Raw genomic sequence first — 6,675 nt, 5'->3', positions numbered from 1 at the left:
TCTGGCACTGGCGTACTGTCAACACACCTTCTCCATACACATCAGTCAATTTCTTTCTGGCTTGAACAGCATTTTTACCCTTTCTGTAGTAAAACAGTAAGATATGTCGAAAATGCTGCTTATCGCTCTCCATATTTAAAAGGGCACCAACCAAAAACTACTGCGTAGAATTAATGGAATTTTTCAACACACAAGCCTTGCTATATGAGCTCTCAAAGCATATAAAAATTATACGGCTTAAACGTGAAGTTGGGTGCAAAAGAATACAATTAAATCCTCTGTCGGGAAAAACGAAATGACTTTCCGAACAACCCTATATTTCCATTTTTATTATATTGGTACAGATGACAGTGAATTGTTTTTTTCTTAGAAGAATAACTAGAAAAACAAAAAATTTAACGGCCTTCTGTGGACGTACTGTTTACGCTCATTTGTAACGATAACAAGTTTCCATCATCCAGTTCTCAATCTTCTATTTTTTTTTATTCTTTTTCTTCCTGTGTCTGTGGTTAGTGGCCCGCCCTCGGGAAGTTCCTTCTCATTTGGGATTAAAATGTCAAACCAGTCGGGATAGAATTGTATGTGTCATTTGGTCCCATTTGAAATTGGAAGTGGATTCTTCCGACTCGGTTTTAACTTTGTTTTCGAACTTCGGCAGTATTTTAAAACGTATCAGAATTCTGCTTGCTTTATTCCGTTCGTAAGAAGTTGATTTAATTTCCAAGAATTTTATTAGACGACGCTTACAGATGCCCAATAAAACTTTTTTCATTTCATTTAAAAACTTTAAATTACCAACTGTACTTGCGTACGGAGAACAACAGCGAAAACTTGAATATTTACCAGGAAGACAACGGAGACAATAAAAATATATTAATTTAAATGTACCCATGAGGAAACTAAAAGGGCAAATTTCTCAACTAATTACTCGAAACTTAATTTGGAAATGGTTCAAAGGAACTTGAGAGATTTCTTCTTTATTCTCACAAATGAAATGAAAGTTCGACGTGCATTTCAAATAAAGAATAAAGTATTATCGTAGCGATAAATTAGAGGAATTTTCTGTTTGTTAACTTTTTCGTCAATATGAACGTTTAATATAGGGAGTATTTTACTGAAATTTTTCAATTTTAAATTTGTAATTAGTCTTGTAACTCGTAGAATATTAACCTACCTAACAAATTAAAATAACGTTACGGCTACATCAAGATTACACCGAAATATTGAAATACCTATTGTATGTACGTGGTACGGGTAACCAATAGAATTTAGGCACATGCTACCTCGCTGCTTCCCCCTCCAAGCTAGTTTATTTTCCGTCCATATAGCATTCCTATATCTATGATTCATGCAATTAATTCGGAGTTAGTAACGATAAATGAAACAAAAAAATTTTAATCAACAAGATCTAATAATATAATCTGAGAGAGACTGTCGAAAGACTGTCAAAAAAACTGTTAAGCATCTTTGAATGAGAGACTTGAGTCACTCATAGAGAGATCCNATCCCTTTATTTTTATAATATATGATTATCTTAAACTTCACACTGCTAAATATCTAAAAACAACCTGGGAAACGGAAAGTTGCTTGCTCATTGGCGTTCAATTTCCAACAAGTGTTACTCTCATTAGTGCATTATCAACTAGACTTGCGATTTAACAATTGAACATGGAAAACCATCAACATTGGACGTCTTTACTAACAATTTTCCTAATTAACGATTATCTACTAATTAAGTAAATTAACAGATGTGAAGCTAAGCTAGCCCGTTAATTAACAACGTGTTAATTGTTCTCTAATTGACTCGATGAGACTTTAATCTTTCAATGAACAATGAACTGCAACAATCTATAGGGTTGTTCGGAAAGTCATTTCGTTTTTTTTTGTGGAAATGAAAGACAGTTTTCGTATAATAAACAAATACTTTATTAAATTATATATTGACCGTTCTGGTCCAACACCTTTTGCCATCTTTCTGGTAGTAGCATAATTCCACGCTCATAAAATTTTTGGTCTTTGCTGGCAAAAAACTGATCGAGGAGGTTTTTGACCTCCTCATTTGAGGTGAAGGTTTTACCGTCTAAAAAATTTTGGAGTGACCGGAACAAATAATAATCCGATGGTGCCAGGTCTGGAGAATATGGTGGGTGTAGCATTGTATCCCATTCAAGCTGTAAAAGCTTTTGGCGAGTGACCAAACTTGTGTGAGGTCTCGCGTTGTCTTGGTGAAACACTACACCTTTCCTGTTGATTAGTTCTGACCTTTTCTGTTGAAGTGCATCATTCAGTTTGTCCAGCTGATGACAGTAGACTTCCGAATTAATCGTTGTGTTATCCGGTAAAAGCTAAAAAAAAACGATTCCTTTAAAATCCCACCAAACAGACAGCATCACCTTTTTTTGGTGAATATCGGCTTTGGAAATGGTTTGAGCCGGTTCATCTTTTTTGCTCCATGACCTCTTGCGTTTGACGTTGTTGTATACAACCCATTTTTCGTCCCCAGTGATGATGCGCTTCAAAAACGGATCATTTTCGTGACGTTTGAGAAGCGAATCGCAGACGTCAATGCGGCGACACAGATTTCTCTCTGTGAGAACATGGGGAACCCATACATCGAGCTTCGAGGATAATCCCAGGCCTTTCAAGTGGTCATAAACTGTTGAATTTGATAAATTTAACCTCAATCCGATCTCACGTGTTGTTATTCGCCGGTTCACATCAACTAATGCCTTTATCGCGTCTTTATCAGCTTCAACCGGCCTTCCCGAACGTGGTGCATCTTCGACATCAAAATTGCCGGATCGAAATTTAGCGAACCAGTTCTGGCACTGGCGTACTGTCAACACACCTTCTCCATACACATCAGTCAATTTCTTTCTGGCTTGAACAGCATTTTTACCCTTTCTGTAGTAAAACAGTAAGATATGTCGAAAATGCTGCTTATCGCTCTCCATATTTAAAAGGGCACCAACCAAAAACTACTGCGTAGAATTAATTGGAATTTTTCACACACAAGCCTTGCTATATGAGCTCTCAAAGCATATAAAAATTATACGGCTTAAACGTGAAGTTGGGTGCAAAAGAATACAATTAAATCCTCTGTCGGGAAAAACGAAATGACTTTCCGAACAACCCTATATTTCCATTTTTATTATATTGGTACAGATGACAGTGAATTGTTTTTTTCTTAGAAGAATAACTAGAAAAACAAAAAATTTAACGGCCTTCTGTGGACGTACTGTTTACGCTCATTTGTAACGATAACAAGTTTCCATCATCCAGTTCTCAATCTTCTATTTTTTTTTATTCTTTTTCTTCCTGTGTCTGTGGTTAGTGGCCCGCCCTCGGGAAGTTCCTTCTCATTTGGGATTAAAATGTCAAACCAGTCGGGATAGAATTGTATGTGTCATTTGGTCCCATTTGAAATTGGAAGTGGATTCTTCCGACTCGGTTTTAACTTTGTTTTCGAACTTCGGCAGTATTTTAAAACGTATCAGAATTCTGCTTGCTTTATTCCGTTCGTAAGAAGTTGATTTAATTTCCAAGAATTTTATTAGACGACGCTTACAGATGCCCAATAAAACTTTTTTCATTTCATTTAAAAACTTTAAATTACCAACTGTACTTGCGTACGGAGAACAACAGCGAAAACTTGAATATTTACCAGGAAGACAACGGAGACAATAAAAATATATTAATTTAAATGTACCCATGAGGAAACTAAAAGGGCAAATTTCTCAACTAATTACTCGAAACTTAATTTGGAAATGGTTCAAAGGAACTTGAGAGATTTCTTCTTTATTCTCACAAATGAAATGAAAGTTCGACGTGCATTTCAAATAAAGAATAAAGTATTATCGTAGCGATAAATTAGAGGAATTTTCTGTTTGTTAACTTTTTCGTCAATATGAACGTTTAATATAGGGAGTATTTTACTGAAATTTTTCAATTTTAAATTTGTAATTAGTCTTGTAACTCGTAGAATATTAACCTACCTAACAAATTAAAATAACGTTACGGCTACATCAAGATTACACCGAAATATTGAAATACCTATTGTATGTACGTGGTACGGGTAACCAATAGAATTTAGGCACATGCTACCTCGCTGCTTCCCCCTCCAAGCTAGTTTATTTTCCGTCCATATAGCATTCCTATATCTATGATTCATGCAATTAATTCGGAGTTAGTAACGATAAATGAAACAAAAAAATTTTAATCAACAAGATCTAATAATATAATCTGAGAGAGACTGTCGAAAGACTGTCAAAAAAACTGTTAAGCATCTTTGAATGAGAGACTTGAGTCACTCATAGAGAGATCCTCATTTCATTCGAATCTCTCAATAAGTGGTAAATGACATGGTTAAAATTTTTAACATATTTCAGAGATTCCAGTCTTTTTGCGAGAGACTCGAGTCTCTCAATTTTTCAGTTTTATTCATTCAGTCTCTTTGTGAGAGATTCGAATCTCTGAATTAACAATTTCATTGTTCGAGTCTCTCATACAGAGACTGCGAGAGATCCATAAAAACAGCTAAGCAATAACTGAGAGACTGAAAGATTGTGAGAAACGCTCTCAGAGACTCTGAAAGACACTGAAAGACTCTGAGAGACTGGAGAGAGACTGAAAATTTTTGTCTAGGGTACCTATAAGTTTAGAATTATGACTTATAACCTGATCTCTGATTAATTTTTCGCTTTTTGACCTGTTCTACGTATAATGACGTCCCATGACGGTGCGGAAAACTGAGAAGCAGCGGTAAAGACAATGCCTTCCTTATTATACAAGGGTTTATTTATGGCTTTTATCCGTTTGTCACTTTATCATTAATTTGGTATTTCGTTACAGAAACCGCACAGTCGGATGGGCGGCTCTCATTGTTTGCGTCAGAGGGTTCATTAAACAAGCCGAATACCTTATTGTTGTAATTATAATGCGCGTATTGTTTTCGTGTCAACATTCACCATCTCGCTTACGGAATAATACATTTTTAAATCGTTGGTATGCCTTTTCGGCCAACTCAGTTTAAATTTCTTCGGACGAACATAATAAATAATATACAACAGGAATTATTTACAAAGCAAGAATTAAAATTCCAACCATCGGATGATTGTTGTAAAAGATTCGGGGATTTGTTTTATCTATACTCCTCATCCAGGGGGTTCAAAATTACGAACATTAGTCTTTAGTCTGTAAGAATAAATTTGGAATAAGCAAATAGTGTATAAAATCAAAAATAAACTGTAATAAACTATAATTTCTTTTCAAAAATATCTGATTCACAATACACAAGATAGAAGAGTGATACTTAGTTTGTATAAAGAACAACAGGTACACTGCAAATGCTAAGTGTGTTATTCGACATACAGACACGTGTTACTGTAACTCACATGAACGTGTAACTTGTTCTTAGTGCGTTAAATTACTATAAATAAGCGTGTTCGTATGTTACTTCAACACATGTAATATTTAGAAATCTGTGTTGAATGTATAACACACTTTTCGAACTCCGTAAGAGCAACACACATATTTTAAGAAAACGTGCTACAGCGATACGTGTAATAGTATTTAACACACTTCAAAGTATTCCACGCGTTAGAAGATTATAAAATTCATAAAATAACACGTGTTGCACATGAAAAATCTAATTGCAATACACAGTAAATCTCATATGTATATATTATAATAGCTATTTTATAGGAGGGGTAATTGTAAAATATTCATACAAGTAAGATAGGTTTAAAACGATATAATTGAACTTGTACATTAAAAATACATATAAATAACCAAGTTTTCAAAACTAAATATATCATTAGTATAACTCTATTTGCTGATGATTCAGAAATGGTACATATTTAATGTCCATGTAATCAAAAAGATAATTCATGTGGGAAATTTAATGTTTCAACATCAATTACAGATTTTTCATTATTCAAAAATACTAATACTACTAATTTTATATGCATTTAATTTTGAATTACAATTTTCAGTTGTATACAATGAAACCAAAAGTAACTTTCCTAGACTAAAATTTTCAGTCTTTCAGCGCCTCTGAGAGCGTCTCTCACAGTCTTTCACAATCTCTCAGTTATTGCCTAGGTGTTTTTATGGATCTCTTACAGTCTCTGTATGAGAGACTCGAACGATAAAATTGTTAATTCAGAGATTCGAGTCTTTCACAGAGAGACTGAATGGCTAAAACTGAAAAATTGAGAGACTCGAGTCTTGTAGAAAGACTGGGAAATATGTTGAATGTCCAAATATTTCTATTACAGGATAGTTATATTTTTCTTTCCTAAAATCATTACCTTTTTTTACCTATATTATATGTGTATATTATTTGCACGTGTGTTAAGCGATTGTCGGCATCCGCTTTCAAGTATTGCGCCGTCTATAAAAACTTGTTTGTCGGTAGTAGCGGCCGACATTCGTAAAATGGATGAATCTACGTATAAGAATTTGTAAGACTTTTAGTCATTTGAATCTTCTGTTCCAACCAGTGTAGACGCTTTTGTTAAATAAAATACAGTCAAAAACAGCAGCACTTTTTAAACAATAAAAAGGAGCACGCACACATCCTATTGGACTTTTCTTATCATTTTGACGTTTTCTTAGTTTTTAAGGCTTACGTCTTAAGGAAAAATTTATTCATAGCAATAAACATCCGAATTT

At 34.3% G+C, this 6,675-nt stretch overlaps 1 protein-coding gene and 1 long non-coding RNA gene across 2 annotated transcripts in view; one reads left to right on the top strand and one right to left on the bottom strand.

The window, feature by feature from the left end:
• The window catches only part of LOC108735134, a 478,298-nt gene that overhangs the window by 346,207 nt on the left and 125,416 nt on the right, over positions 1-6,675 (bottom strand). The gene's annotated exons all lie outside the window — the stretch shown is intronic.
• Positions 1-6,675, top strand: part of LOC108735133 (hemicentin-1-like) — a 283,534-nt gene that overhangs the window by 194,187 nt on the left and 82,672 nt on the right. The window lies entirely within an intron of this gene.

This window comes from Agrilus planipennis, unplaced genomic scaffold, assembly GCF_000699045.2.
Source record: "Agrilus planipennis isolate EAB-ADULT unplaced genomic scaffold, Apla_2.0 scaffold34, whole genome shotgun sequence".
NCBI lineage: Eukaryota > Metazoa > Arthropoda > Insecta > Coleoptera > Buprestidae > Agrilus > Agrilus planipennis.
Note: the sequence above shows the minus strand (reverse complement) of the source record. Positions and strands in the feature narration are given on the sequence as shown.